The sequence below is a fragment of the Gorilla gorilla genome, chromosome 1 (genome assembly GCF_029281585.2).
Source record: "Gorilla gorilla gorilla isolate KB3781 chromosome 1, NHGRI_mGorGor1-v2.1_pri, whole genome shotgun sequence".
Lineage (NCBI taxonomy): Eukaryota > Metazoa > Chordata > Mammalia > Primates > Hominidae > Gorilla > Gorilla gorilla.
Genome location: NC_073224.2, coordinates 174,625,998 through 174,642,350, shown reverse-complemented (window position 1 = coordinate 174,642,350; position 16,353 = coordinate 174,625,998). Strand labels below are relative to the sequence as shown.

Below are 16,353 nucleotides of genomic sequence, written 5' to 3'. Positions count from 1 at the left end.
GTGCCATTACATCTCAGACGGCAAATGTTATGGCCACAGTGTGTAAGTGCTGTATTAAGATGGAAAAGGCTTCAGTTTGTGAGTGGAAGACATGAACAGAAACGTGTTCCAATTGATGGCAGTTGGGTTTGGTATTATCTGTGGTTTCAGACATCGACTGCAGGTCTTGGACTGTATCCTCTATGGAAAAGAGGGGACTACTGTACTAGCACCTGCATTGGCCAGATGCTAAGTAGAAACAGAAGCTGCCTTGAACTTAGGGAGGCCCTGGGTGTACAGTGATTTTTCTATGCCATTTGTGGTGCCATTTCTATAGCCCACCAGGGTGCAGCCTGCAGAAGGAAAGTCACACAGCTCTTTCCTCCCTCCAGGGGTCCTTATAATAATGAATGATGGCAAAGAGTCAAAGATAGGATGATGATAATGCCTACTTTTTATTGAGCACTTCTTGTAGATACATGCACATGTGTGTATTTCATTCTTAACAAGTATTATTGCAAAACTGAGGTTCAGAGAGGTTGCATCACACCCTTGAGCATGAAGAAGACAGGGAGGGTGGCTGTAATAATAGGGACAGTCCTCCAAAGCATGACATAAAACTCTTTTGATGGTTGGGCAGCTAGTGAGCCAGGAAAATAATTATCTGTCTCCTTAGCAACCCCCAATATTTGGCTTAGTTGTCATTGGTGCATTTCAGTTATCTTCATGTCGGTAAAGAAATAGGTCTCAGGAAATTTAATCCAGCTAGCAGTGCTATGCCTAGAATTCAATTAACTCCATGATTTGCAATTAATGAGCCCTCATGCCAAGATTGAGGTCATAGCATTAATCTTACTTTTATTTTAGGATTTCCACTGTCATGATTTACAGCGAAATCCAGCCAATCTTGTCAGGATTATTGGAGCATAATTAAGCCAGAAAGGCAGGCAGAACAGCTAGTTAACATGGGATCCAGGGAGGGACTGCATATCTTTGCTTGGTAAGCCTACCTCAGGCAGGATGGGGCTACATATGAGGATTTCCATCTAAGGACTGTTTCCCAGATGCCTGATCTGTATACATTTCAAATCCCCATCCAATCTCCAAAGAAAATAGTTCCGAGTCCCAGTTGGTGAGCCCTTGTGAGTTATGTTGTTGTTAATTCAATGCTACCACATCCACCTCCACCTCAAGTTGCCATTTACTAAGTTGTAAATGTAACAGACAGTGAGTGGGCTTTTACAGATGATGGATTTAATATTTGTGATGATTCTATGAGGAAGGTATCATAGGCCTTCTCTGTATAAGGTTATACAGCAAGTAAGTGGCCTTTCCACTGAACTGATGGAAGGATGTGGCAGTTCCTAGCTGCAGACCATTTTTGTGCTTCTCTCCCTTTCGTGTGTGTGTGTGTGTGTGTGTGTGTGTGTGTGTATTTTGCCCATTAGGATCTCCTCCACTTTCCCATATAGAAATAAGAAGGTAGGCATGCATAGGCAAATATTGTTTATGATTGCCTTCTAGGTGACAAATGCTTATCCATCATTATCTCATTTAATCATCGTATACATGGGAGGAGGATATTATCTACCTCCATTTTACAGTTGAGAAAACTGAGGCTTAGAGAGATTTACTAGTTTGCCTGCTGTTACACAGATAGCAAGGAAGGAGAGTCAGTGTTGTGAATCCAGGTATGCTTGTTTGCAAATCCTAGGTTCTTTTAATCACAACACGCTAGTACTAAATAAATGCTTTTTCTCTTTTCCTGGTTCTCCAGGAGTGGTTATTATTGAGTCGAGAATTTTTGGGAAAAGTAACACGTGGAGAGTCAATTTTTGAGTGGAAGGAGTCTGAAGAGAGGGTAGGAACCAACCTCCTACTACCCACCAGGTAAGGGTGTACTTTTGGCCTTTGGGATTTAGCCCATGTCTTCTGTATGTAGAGTGCAGATCCAGGTAGGCTACCATGTCTGGCCAACCAAGCACAGAAGCCAACCATTCCCATTGACTTTACTTTTGCTCAGTGTTTGGTTTTTCCACAAGGGAGGGTAGTGGCCAGATGTTTATGAGAAGGTCTCCATAAGCCAAGTCCACACCAGAAGCTGAGCCCACAGCTAGCGGTAGCTTTCTTTGCCCTAGAGACCAGTGAAACAGAGGAGTAGCAGGTTCTCTTTGTACTTAGGTAGCAGATTTTCCTCCAAATGCTTGCTGTGGGTTTTTTGGGTTTTCTCCTAGGATTCACCTTCAGACTGTATCTGCCTCCCTGTGTAGTTAGCATTTAGAAGTGTCCTCACTGGGTTTGCTTAGCCTCATTGAACATTTTTATGCCTGGCATGGCTTACTAGAGACTACCTATTGGAAGTTCCTACTAATACAATTATCTGATAATTTAGATGCTGAAGGACTGCCTTGAAATTTTCTTCGGCTGGCTTGGGATGGAATACTTGCTTTTGAAATATGCCCTAAAGAGTGTGCTATCCCTGGGGAAATCCACTTGTCTCAGGCAATATTAATCTGCTCTGCGAACAGCTTGTTGGAAATTTGCTGATAATCCATGTTTTTTTTTGTCATTCCATATCTCAGTGTGAGAGAGTAAGAGAATTTGGTAAAAGTTCTTACTTTTTAGCTTGACCTTCTGAGGTCTGAGGAGCACTCACCTTCCCAGTCTCATCTTCCATCCCTCTCTAACACACCCTCAAGTTCCCTGAGGAAACAACATTATATCCTGGTTCCAGTATCTATTATAGTTGGTGCCTTAGGCAAATTACTTTCTTTTTCAGAGACCCCTGCCCCGCCCTTCCTCATCTGCTTAGGGGAGACTGTAATACTCATCTTTCAGTGCCGGGTGAGCCTAGCATGTTCCCTAGTACACTTATAATCAGAGCTCAGTTATGATCCTTTCACTTTTATGTCCGTCCTTGACATGATGTTCTCTTAACCTTTGCTTGCTCTCCAACATTATTTTGTACTAAATAATGGACTAAAATGCCCTTCAGCCCATTTCCATCCAAACTGCAATTCAGACATCACCTCTGCGGTAAGCCATACTCTTTCCTATTTCCAACAACCTTTAGCACCACCCCCGCTCCGCCACCCCTGCCTGCCACACACACACAGACATACACAGGCTGGAAATAAGCTCCTCAGAATGCTTATCTACTTTATATGCAACTTTATAATAATTATTGGTGTGTCTAAACAGTAGAGAATCAACTAATAATTATAATGCAGCACTGTGAGAGATATGAGAGAAAAAATACTAATGACTCAGAAGACTACATTTCATTGCTAAGTGGAAATATGGCAGGTCCAAATCTATACACAGTATCATCTTTATTTCTATGTATGTGGACACACAACACAAAATGTGTATGTGTACGTATACACAAAAACAGAACTAAGAATGTAAGAATATATAGTCTCCAGAATGTTAACAGTGGTACCCTTGTTTATTTTCTTCTCTGTCTTAATTTCATCTTCTTTGGTTTCAGTAGACCTCAGGGGCAGAGAAGTGAGTTAATCATACTGCTTTGCAGTCTTTATACGGCACAAGGCCCTGTCTGGTTTTATTGTAGATTTTCTTTTTTTTTTCACTTCGTCAGCCTCAATTCCATTCTCCTCACCCAGCCATTTGGTTTCTTTCTAATGCTCTTTATATATGTCCTTAAGTGTGCCCAAATTTTCCACATTGATTATGAATGTCTTCTATATTATACATATATGTGATATTATTGTGTAATGCAGCATATTTTAATGTATAAAATATAACAAAATATAGGTAATGTTTATATTTATATCTGAATGAAACCGTTTTTCATAAAGTAGAAACTGGAATTCATGTCTCTGCTTTTTACCTCTTTTCCCCGTTTTCTCCCCTCCCCTCAACCCTGCAATCACACACACATGTGCGCGCACACACGTGCACACACATACACACACACACACAAATGAAGATTTTCTTGACCAGTTGTACTTCCAGTTCCAAAATCTCAGGATTCCTTGTTGCATATATTGGTTGATTCCCTCCCTTGAGCTCTCTGATATATGGTTTTGTATGAAGTTTTTAACATGATTTTTCTCAAGTAATTGAGCTCCTAGTTTTTAGCATAGTACAGCAGAGTTTGAACAAAGAATGACCAATGGCAATGCAGACAGCCTTATTGGACTAAGGATGGCATTTTCTGGTGATTCATATGTTTGCCTTATCTTCCCCAGTCTAGGCTCTATTCAAGCATATGGCAAAAGGGACACACCATTTGCAGTTAGAGCAATATTTGTTTCCTTGCCCTGCCAGCTACTAGCAAGCTAAGTGACTTGAGCCTTAATTTCATCATTATGCCTTAAAGCGTTTCAATGAATCTTAATTGACACCCAGAAATACGCATTTTTTAACCTTTTGAAATTTGTTGATACTTATTTTATGCCCCAGCATATGTAAACACTTGATAAGAAGGTATATTCTTCAGTTGTTGGTTGCAGTATTCTATAAATGTCAATTAGGGCAATGTAGTATTGTTGTTCAAATGTTTTCTTTCCATACCAATGTTTTGTCTACTTGTTCTTAAAAAGTTTGCATTTGTGATTGTGGGTTTGTCCCTTTATTTCTACTTTTCTGTTCATTTTTCCTTCATATACTTAGAAGCTGTGCATACATTTAGAATGATACCTTATGGAATAATTGACCCTTTATTATTATGAAACATTATTCCTTAACTCTGTAATATTGTCTTGAAATTAATTTGTATCATGTTAATATAGGCCTACCTGCTTTCTTTTGCTTACTGTATGATTAATATTTTCTCATCCTTTACTATTAACCTATCTGTAACTTTGTAATTAAAGTACATCTCTTGTAGACAGCATATAATTTGTGTTTTTTTAATGCAGTCTGATAATCTCTGTCTTTTAATGATAGTATCTGGCCTATTTAGATATATTATAATTATTAATATAATTGGGATTAAGTCTACTCTCGTTATTTTTTTCTAACTATTGCTTCTGTTTTTAGTTTCTCTATTCTTTTCAGCTTTGTTAGGATTAAGCATATATTTTAATATGAAATTTTAATTCTTCTGGCTTTTTGGCTATATGTATATGTGGTATGTATATTTGTGTGTGTGCGTGTGTGTATATATAAATATAAATATACATGTAAATATATATAAAAATATATGTAAATACATATATAAAATATATATATGTAAATATATATATATTTTTTGGTATGTGGTTTCTCTAGAGATTGCAATATTTATTCTTCACTTATCACTGTATACTTAAAATAAAATAAGAGAATGTTATAGCAGTAAAATTTCACTTACCTTCCACCCATCTTTTGTGCTATTTGGTCATATATTTTTCATCTGTGTAGTAACCGCACAATACAATGTTGTTATTTTTGCTTGTAACAGTGATCTTTCAGATGCATTAAGAGAAGAAAACCATAATCTTTTACATTCACCCAGACATTTACCATTTCAGGTACACTTCATCCTTTCCTACAGATCTGAGTTTTCATCTGGTAACATTGCCCTTAAGACTGAAGAACTCCCTTTAGCATTTCTTGTAATGCAGGTCAATTAGCAACACATTTTCTTGTGTTTTTCATATAAAATTTTGTTTTGAAAGGATTTTTTGCTGTCTACAAAGTTCTTGGTTGATGGTTTTTTCTATCAGCACTCTTAAAAAAATTCATTTCATTGTTTTCTGACCTCCATTGTTTCTGATGAATGTTAGCCATTATTGACATTTTTGTTCCTCTATATGTGATATATCTTTTTCTCTATCCACTACTAAGATTTTCTTTTTCTTTTTCTCATTGGCAGTCTTATTCTGATGTGTCTAAGTTGATTCTTTGTATATTTATCCTGTTTTGGGTTTGCTGAGTTACTTGGATCTGCAGCAATAGTTTTTAACCAGGGACAATGTTGGTTCTCTGGGAAACGTTTGGCAATGTTTGGAGGTATTTTTGGTTGTCTTTGCTTAGAGTTCAGATAGGAGAGGATATTACTTGAAATTAGTTAATAGAGGATAGGTATGCTGCTAAAAGTTCTACAATGTCCGCAACAGGCCCCCACAACAAAGAATTATCCAATTTAAAATTCAATAGTGCTGAGCGCCAAGGTTGAGACATTTTCATTTTGAGTTGAATTTTTTTCCACCAAATGTTGGAAATAAAATAGTTTTTTCTGTTCCATTTTCTTCCTGCGTCCCTTCTTAGACTCTGCTTACATGATGGTAAACTGCTTGCATGATGTTGTCTCACAGGTCACTGAGACTCTGTTTTTAATTTCTGTCAACCTGCCTTCGAGTTCATAACATTTTGTTTTGCAGTTTCCAATCTTCTGTTAAGCTCATTTAGCAAAATTTTCATTTCAGATATTATACTTTTTAATTCTGCAATTTTCTTCTTCTTTTTTAAAATATTCTTTGCTGTTAGCTCATTAAGACAACCTCTTTGTTTAAGCCTTTGAACATATTAATAAGCTTAAAGTTCTTGTCTACTAATTCTAATATCGGAAGCATTTCAGGTTCTATTTCTATTTACTGCTCTTTTATTGTTCAATTTTTACTGCTCCTTTATATCTGTAGTTTTATTTTTATTGTATGATAAACATTGTGATGATACTTTGTTGGAAGTCTGGATTACCATTTTCTTTGAAAACATGTTAAATTTTATTCTGGAAGACAGTTAAATTACTGACATATCCTTCTGGTCATTAGGCTTGATTTTATTCTTTGTTAAAATGGGTCTATTGTGGTTTTCAACTTAGTCCTAGGAATGCAGCCTTTATTCCAGGATGTAGTCCTTATTCCTAGCGTGATGTGGCCTTTCTGATACAGAAACACTGAATATCCAGCTAAATGCCTGAGATGCTCAGCAAGAGCTTTCCATTTTGGCTATGCTAGAGCTCCAACATATGCCAGCATTTATAACCTCTGGTATATAGTGCTGGTTTAGTTCTCAGCCCTGCATCAGGCAGTCTCTGCTGGGCCTTGTGAAGTCTTACTCTCTATATTCACAGCCCAGACCTCAGCTAAGGACTCAGGGTGAATTTCCATGCAGTCTTTTCCCTCCTATCCCTCCAGCACCCCTAATCCCTATGTCCATACTGTGCCTCTCCCTATTTTCTTTTATATTGTCCCACATATTCCTGCTTCTTAGTAGTTTTTGTATTTTGATCCCTGCCTTCACAGCTCAGGGGACCACTATTCTACTTGGGCTCTAGATCATTTTATGATAATAGGAAAGTGCTTCCAGGCAAAAGCTGGAGCAATTGTGAGGCTCACCTTGTGTGGTTTCTTTCTTTCAAAGATCTCAGTCCTTTTTAGACTGTTGTTTAATGCCTAAAAAACAGATGTTTTATATAACTTATCTAGTTTATCACAGGAGCTCAAGTCCAATACCATTATCATGGTTGGAAGTGGAAATCAGGAGTATGCATTTTAAGTAAAGACCCCAGATAATTCTGAAACTGATGGTTGTGGGATCATATTTTAGAACTGCTGATGTAAATTATTTAAAGTAGATATAAAGTATTCAAAGTAGCCCCGGCTTTCTGAGGAATTGTCAGAGGATCTCTACTCTCCAGGAGGTCTAGGTATTTTATATTTTGCAAAGGATACAGGACTTTTATCTGAAATGTTTCTTGGTGTGAGATCCCTTTGAGTGTGGTGTATGTGTATGCGTATATTTGCTACAGTGCTGAGTTGTACTCTGTGTTTTCACCATCTTGTGTATAGACAATGCACAATAGAATACCACACCACAGCAGAATCATTGATCAAATATACTGCAAGAATGAATCATCCATACGTGTGTGTACACACACAGTTATATATATATATTTTTTCTTAAGATGGAGTTTCGCTCTTGTTGCCCAGGTTGGAGTGCAGTGGTGCGATCTTGGCTCAATGCAACCTCTGCCTTCAGGTTCAAGCAATTCTCCTGCTTCAGCCTCCCAAGTAGCTGGGATTACAGGTGTCCACCACCATGCCCGGCTAATTTTTTGTGTTTTTAGTAGAGACGGGGTTTCACCATGTTGGCCAGGCTGGTCTTGAACTCCTGACTTCAGGTGATCCACCCGCCTCAGCTTCCCAAAATGCTGGGATTACAGGTGTGGGCCACTGCACCCGGCCTTATAAACATTTTCAATATGTAGTTTTATATGTAAATTTCATGTGTCAATATAGCTGTTTTTTTCAAAAAGTTAAGTCATGGCAATGATTTGGGGAAGTCATTTTATTTTCCTGGTGCATCCATTTGAGGCATAGGGATACATTGCTAATATTCTATTGAGTATTAAAGTGTTATGAGTCTGGGTTCTTTCCTCTCATTGTCCAAGGGGGGCTTCCAGCTCTCTGTTATGTTCCTGACTGTGCCTGATGAAATGAAAAAAACATGGGTCTTGTCTTCACACCGACATTTGGATATATCCTAACTAAGTAATCTGGTGAATGAATTGACCTCTGACTCTCTTTTGATTTAGGCTAGAAGTCCAATGCACTATCCATTGTGCCACAGAGCCTGCCTGCTTGCACGAATTGACCTCTTTGAGACACAGTTTCCTTATCTGAAAAATAAGAGCAAAAATATATTTCAGTTTTAATGTGTGGGATACTGTATATTCCTAGCATGGTGCCTAACATATAGTAAGGCCACTTTGGCATATGTGTGGCACATGTGTGTGTTATATGTAGCACATAGCACATATACACTTACCTTGATCTTGTAAACAACAAACAATATTCATCCACAACCACTGCTACTTTTCTGGAGAACAGTAATTTGATCTTTCTCTCAGAAGTTGGCTTGCAATGGCAGCTCCAGAATTTCTGCCTTGGAGCTAAGAGAAGACAATCTTGGTGGAAGGGGAGGAGCTTGAGAAAACGCTTCTTAGAGCTGCATATGCATAACAAGCACACTGGTTTTCTAAAATTCTACCTGTATGTGGGGGGTTGTTTGGGAAGACTGATAGAGTTCTCTCAGTTGCCCTTTGGTGCCTATATTGTCTCCCCTGTCTCTCTTAAATGGAACTGAAATGTCGAACAGAAAATTTTTGCCTTATTTTTTTCTCTTTGCGGTTTTCTTTAAGCAGACCATCAGTCCTCTGCTATCTCTATTCTCTATCATAGACAAGGTCAGATAACAGCAAGGACATTTTCTCTGTTCCAGGGTGGTAATTAAGAGGGAAATGTCATAGTCCATTTTATGCAATTTAAGCCCTGATCTTTTGATTAGAGAAGGGAGAAAAAAAACAATTGATGGCCCCTCACTTTCTGGAGTTGAGGTTCCATGTGGTACGCAGAACCCTTTCTATTTCTTCAGGTTTCTATTGAGGATTCTGATCTCATTGACTAGATTTGATTATTATTATTTCATAATGCAGAACCTTTTTATTTGGTCCACATGTTGAAGAGTAAAGATTCCTTATTTAGACCCCTTTTCCCTGGCACATCATAAGTACTTACTTTGTCTGTTGAATCAAATTAAGCAATATCCATGTAAAGTTTTATATGAGAGTTTATTGAGTAGAATTTGGATTGGCACCTGTAGCCTGATTTCTTTGATCCTTGAAGGAACAAAATATGTTACATCCATTTGACTGGAATTCCCCTAGCACCAACAGCCTGGTTGTGAACACTGTGCCCTATCTTTATTACACGCAGAGTCCATTTTGGTTTCAATGTAGTCATTACTTTGTATTTCTCATTTTTTCCACTCTTATCAATCTTTTTTCATGTTGTCGATCCTTTCGGGAAAGAGGAGCTAGTATTGGTTTCTTAATTAGTTCCTCTGTCTCTTTGAAGATAAACATTTCCCATCAAATATTAGCCTTCTTTACAATAAAGCGCATGTTGTATTTCATGAAATCTCCATCTTTTAGGCAGGCTTTCTCAGTGGGTGCAGTGTTGCAATCAGAAATTCTGAAAAGCTTGAGGAGACAGTGAAACAGTGAAAGCATCTAGTCATATTTGCTACCTACAGTTAAGCAAAGACCAGATCACTGCCAAAGTTGATCTGTTTGGTCTTCCTTGCCATCTCTGCCATCTTCTCTTTGATTATTGCATTCCATAGCAGCTCAGTTTCACATACTTTTATTGAGTGCTTACTGTGTGCCATATATTGCACTTAGGGGACTGTGAAGAGGCATGAAACATGCTTCTTGCTATTGAAGACTCAATAGCAAGTAATTGAGTTGAGGGGAGGTAGACTCATTCACAAGTAATTATAATGCAAGCTGACTGCTCTGAGTCCTAGGATGGAGGAACAGAATGAGGTGGGAGAATGGAGGCATGAGACACAAAAAGTACCTCTTGAAAGAGGCAGGATGGGGAAGTGAATAAGAGCAGAGGCTTTGGGTCCAGCCAAACCTAGCTTCATTTCATTCTGTTGTGACTGTTACTAAACTTCACCAAAACCTCAGTTTCCTCAGTGGGACTCCCACCTGCCACTGTGCTTAGTGCAAGCGTCCCATTTAGTTGTTTATGGAAACTGCTTAGCTGAGTGTCTAGCCTAGAGTACACGTTTAGTAGATGGCCTTTGTATGAGGATGATGATAGTGTTAAAGAATTTTAAAAGTGGAGGGGACTTAGGAAATCACTTAATTCATTCTCCTGTGTTTATATTCTTTGAGACTCTGAGTTTGTGATTCTCCCATAGCTTGGGAAATAGCTGAGCCATCATAGTCTAGTACTCTTCCCATTAACGTCCTGAAAAGTGAGTGTGGACATACTCATGTGTGCACGTACAGATTTCATGGTGTCTGTAGTGATGACAAAAGCTTTAATAACTGGCACACTAGCATAATATAGAAATCAATATATATCGATGTAAAATATAACCCCCTTTTATTCTGTACATAAATACACACAAGCACATGTATATTATCACTGTTTATAGCACAAATTATCACTCTAATTTCCAATTTTTTAATTGATTTTTGGACATTCTGAAGAGTATTCTTGTTACTAGCTAAATGATCTCCATTTCCGGGCCATGGTTTGACATAGGGAATGCCAGCCAAACCTTCCAGCAACTTCCCCATTAAATTGATTATTCTGGTTGGGCGTAGTGGCTGACACATGTAATCCCAGCACTTTGGGAGGTCAAGGCAGGCAGATCACTTGAGCTCAGGAGTTTGAGAACATGGCGAAACCCCGTTGCTGCAGAAAATACAAAAATTAGCCAGGCATGGGTGCAACCCTGTAGTCCCAGCTACTCAGGAGTTGGAGTTGGGAGGATCGCTTGAGCCTGGGAGGTGGAGGTTGCAGTGAGCCAAGATTGGGCCACTGCACTGCACAGCCTGGGCAACAGAGCCACACCCTGTCTCAAAAAAAAAAAAAAAAAAAAGAAAAAGAAAAAGATTATCCTAAGGGCCCTGGCACTTTATTGCGGTACAAAGAGAGTTGGGTGTGCTATTGCCTTGTAAGAGCTGTGATGCTCTTGGATGCCTATGCTTCCTATGTGGCCTGAAACGAGAAAGCCTGACTCATTGGCATTACCTGCTCTGTGGCCTCTGCCTGCCAGTGCTTAGCTCCCCTGGAGCCTTCCATGGATGCTACACATGCACCTGCTTCTGCCCTCTTGGTCTGTTGAGCAGCTGTGTCCAGGGCCACAGCTATAGCTTGTACCACGTGCCACCTAGTACCTAGCAATGGTATTGCCTTCATAGGGTATTTGTGAAGATTAAATGTGTTACTACACATAAAGAATTTAGATCAGTGGCCTAGTATGTGGTAGGCATTCAGTAGGTTTCAGTTGTTATTATTTTATGTTTATTATATCCTCTGAATTGTTTCTCTAAACTGAGATAGTTTTCTTTTACAAAAGTAAGATTATACAGTGGATTATGTGTTGTAGCCTGCTTATTTTTCATTTAGCCTTTGCCATGCCCATCTGTACTTTTCTGCAAAATGATTTTAGTAGCTAACCATATGGCGTTATTAGAGATATTTAACAATTCCCTTACTATTGAAAAAAATACATCATTTATAGCCTCTTGCCATGGTAAACACTATCTTGATGAACGTCTCTTTTTGGTAAGTTTTTGCATACCATCCTTCTTTTGATGACAGTATTTTATGGGGGAGCATTTCTTCTTAGGGGACCAGATGGAATTATCCACAGCCCAGGGTGCCATAGGCATATACTGAATAAGCATATGAGGGGATGATCACTATGCATTATGGACATTCCTTCTCCTTCTATACCACTTCTCACAGTGTTTTGTCCATGGCTAAGAAATCAATAAAATGTTTATGAAAAGCAGCCACACTTACTTTTTTATATTTTCAGTTACATTAAGGCAGTTAAGACTAGCCCTAGCATTTGTGTTTATCTTCTTTATATAATTTCTAAATGACTATTGAATCATCTCAAATCTCTTTTGGAATGAAGCACGATACAAATAAATGATCAAATAAATGATCAAACAGCTAACTAGCAATCTAGTGGGAGACAGAAATTCTCTCCCAGGAAACACAAATTTTATGTCACTCTTGACAGCAAGGACTGGTCAGGTTCCTACAACTTGGAAGGAATAGGATACTGCGTCTAGTTTCCCAAACATTAGGAATCCCAAGGAAAACTTATTTCTTACACCCTTAAAGTGACTCAGAGGTAAAAGTGCAATTCTCTGATGTTTGTCTTTGGTGGGCTTAGATTTTCACACCACAGACATCATTGAAACAAGAATCTACTTGGAGCCTTAAAGGCAGTCCTGGACCTTTCTCTTTGGATGGCACTCACATGCTCTCTCAACTCTGATGTCCTCACCTTCACTCTCTTACACCCTCAAATCCCTGAGGACCCTTAGTAAGCAGAGTGTTCTTTCCACTGGGTGCCATTTTAGCCAAAGTATTTAGAAAGGTGTTGGAGGTAGCAAGCTCTGCATTCCTAAGAACACAAGTGGTGTTAACCATCTGATGCAAGGGTTGGAAAACTTTTTCTGTAAAGGGCCAGAGAGTAAATGCTTTAGACTTTGTGGGCTGTAAGATCTGTGTCACTACTATTTAACTCTGCATTGTAGCATGAAAGCAACCATAGGCAAGATGTAAACACATAGGGGTACTTTACTTCTGGACATTGAAATTTGACCCTCATATCAGTTTCATGTTATGAAATATCATTCTTCTTTCTACTTTTTTCAATCATTTAAAAATGTAAAAGCCGTTGTTATTTCACAGACTGTACAAAAACAGGCTGTGGACTGGATCTGGCCCATGGGATCCAGTTTGTTACCCCTTGATCTACCGTGGTCATTGTTTGTCTTCTGCATTTCTTTCTCATTGCACCATTTTCTTCTTTGTTGTGCCATATTTTGAAACCTCTCTGCCCTTTCTCTTAACTAGCTGAGGCTAAAATATTTGCAGAATCTGCACTTTTGGCACTTATGTGGCTCATCAGGGAAAGCCAGAATATCTACCTAAAAGAACCAGTAGAGCAACATCAAATAATGCCCCTCTTCTTTTTTGTGTGGCCTTGCCAGTTCAACGTATAATTTGAATATATGAAGGTTACAGATGGACTCTGGCAAGTTGTTCTGATTTCTGCAGCATTCCAAAGCTCTAATGAGCAGAGCATGCAGCCTGAGGGATGGTGAGAGTCTGATTTTTAGATAATCAAGGATATTTATATATTTTAATAGGCTGGTGCCTTGTAATTCTATTCCAGCATAAAACTGAGAGTTGAAGAGACATCTAATCAATTTGATGTCATCTCTTTAACAGTTATATATCAAAGGGGTGTTCAGGCTGAACACATGAAAATGTTACAGGGATGGAAATGGGAGAATTATAAACACTTTATGCTGCTCTATCCTCACTATATTTAAAACAAAAACACGATACAGATTTTTACATGGTGGCGTGTGTTTACAGGGAAATAATGTGCTCTATTTCATATGAAACAGGACACAAGAGAGCATTCTCAGATTTGTAACACTAGCCGTAGTCTGTGGAGGTGCCCATTAGACCTGTTCCTGGCCTTTTATTCAGGGCTGTGAAGCAGTAGGGGTGACAGAGGCTCGGCTGCCTGCGTAATGAGATTGACTTGGTTTGCCTGGCATGCAGTGATTTATGAGGGTGCTTATTGTAGGGATATCTGCCGCTGAGAGCAGCCAGATGAAAGGTGTGTGGGTGAGAGGTGGAGGAGAGCAGGGAATAGGAGAGAGGCAGTTGTGTATAGGCAGGTAGGCTCATCTTGATTATAGTTGTTGGAATCCTGAGCTGAGTGAAGATGTAGAATAGTGTGAAATGGTAGATTAGCAAGGCTTTGGAATTGCACAGATATGGGTTTGAATTGCTGACTCTTCCACTTGTTAATTGGACTCTTTGGTGAGTTACTTTCCTTCTTTGAGCTTCCATTGCTTCATCTGTAAACTGGGGATAATAACCACTTCCACTCTCCCGCTATATGAAACTGTACTATCATAAAGGTCTGAGCACAGTTCCTGTTGCATTGGAGAGCTCAGTTAGTGGTAGAGATGATTAATGTTTGTCCATATGTCCATTCATTGTTTGTTTACCAGTATTCAATGTGCTTTGCAATTTCTAACAGAGCCTCATTTTCTAATAGATGTCTAATGGTGACTTAGACATCTGTTAGGTATCAATAGCTCTTAAGATCAGGATGGAAGAACATGACAGTCAACATGTATTTATAGATATATGTATGAACATCTAAATGGCATGTAGGAGTGTACTGGTACCTGAAATATGATTGAAAGAACAGCCACCTGGCCAGTAAGCACAGTAAAAGATACTTCACCTCACTAGTAATCAGGGAAATTACCAAAATAGGACCAAAGTGAGATACTTATTTATACTTGACAAAGTGGTAAAAATGTAAAAGTCTGACAATACTAAGTGTTAAGGAGAATATAGAGTGAAGGAACACATATGTACTAGTTGTAGGAATTTAAACTGCTGTGACTGCTTTGGAGAATGGTTTGTCAATATCTAGATATATGAAGATGTACATACCTTATTTACTGGCAAATTCTGCTTGTAGGTATAATCTAGAGAGAGTCTTACGTATGTTATCAAAGTCATATGTTCCTCACTGTGTTGCTTATTATAACAAATAGCCTACGTGTCCATCAGTGGGGTAATTGATACACACATTAATTGAGCTAAAGCTGCATTTGGTACCAGCATAGATGAATTTTAAACAAAAGTAAGTGAAAAAAATAAAGTTGCAAAATTATGCAAATAGAAAACCATTTATGTACAGCTTGAAATCTTGGAAAATAATATTAATACATTTTTTGTGGATACAAACATATGTAATACAAGTTTGAAGAAATTAATTGGAATGACAAATATAAAATTCAGGCTGATATTAGGAGAAGAAAGTGGGATGTGATTGGAAGGGTTGCGTGGGGCTCAATCTCAACTCTGCTAGTAAATAAATATTCACTAGCTTGTATGCCCTTAGACAAGTTTCTTAATGTCTGTGCCTCAGTTTTCTGATCTATAACATAGGAATAATAATATTATCTATTTCATTGGGATGCTATGAGGATTAAATGAGTGAATATAGATAAAATGCTTAGAAAAATACCTACCAGATAGTGTTATATATAAGTTAGCAATTATAGTGCCTATTACGTGAATATTTTTATTATTCTTTATTTTGAAAATCTTTTTTTTTTAATTTTTAAATTTTATTTATTTATTTTTTTTATTGATCATTCTTGGGTGTTTCTCGCAGAGGGGGATTTGGCAGGGTCATAGGACAGTAGTGGAGGGAAGGTCAGCAGACAAACAAGTGAACAAAGGTCTCTGGTTTTCCTAGGCAGAGTGTTTGTGTCCCTGGGTACTTGAGATTAGGGAGTGGTGATGACTCTTAACGAGCATGCTGCCTTCAAGCATCTGTTTAACAAAGCACATCTTGCACCGCCCTTAATCCATTTAACCCTGAGTGGACACAGCACATGTTTCAGAGAGCACAGGGTTGGGGGTAAGGTCATAGATCAACAGGATCCCAAGGCAGAAGAATTTTTCTTAGTACAGAACAAAATGAAAAGTCTCCCATATCTACTTCTTTCTACACAGACACAGCAACCTTCTGATTTCTCAATCTTTTCCCCACCTTGCCCCCTTTTCTATTCCACAAAACCGCCATTGTCATCATGGCCCGTTCTCAATGAGCTGTTGGGTACACCTCCTAGACGGGGTGGTGGCCGGGCAGAGGGGCTCCTCACTTCCCAGTGGGGGTGGCCGGGCAGAGGCACCCCACACCTCCCGGGCGGGGCGGCTGGCCGGGCGGGGGGCTGACCCCCCCACCTCCCTCCCGGACGGGGCGGCTGGCCGGGTGGGGGGGGCTGACCCCCCACCTCCCTCCCGGACGGGGCGGCTGGCCGGGCGGGGG

The 16,353-nt window shown here is 39.1% G+C and overlaps 1 protein-coding gene across 7 annotated transcripts in view; it reads left to right on the top strand.

The window, feature by feature from the left end:
- DNAJC6 (DnaJ heat shock protein family (Hsp40) member C6) overlaps positions 1–16,353 on the top strand; it is a 166,866-nt gene that overhangs the window by 95,601 nt on the left and 54,912 nt on the right. For 3 of the 7 annotated variants that reach the window (XM_063697970.1, XM_019019358.3, XM_055350086.2), the window contains exon 2: positions 1,757–1,869. The exons of the other annotated variants lie outside the window; for them this stretch is intronic. The gene's annotated coding sequence lies outside the window, so the exon portion shown is untranslated. The remainder of the gene's footprint in view (positions 1–1,756; positions 1,870–16,353) is intronic. 7 annotated transcript variants of the gene reach the window in all.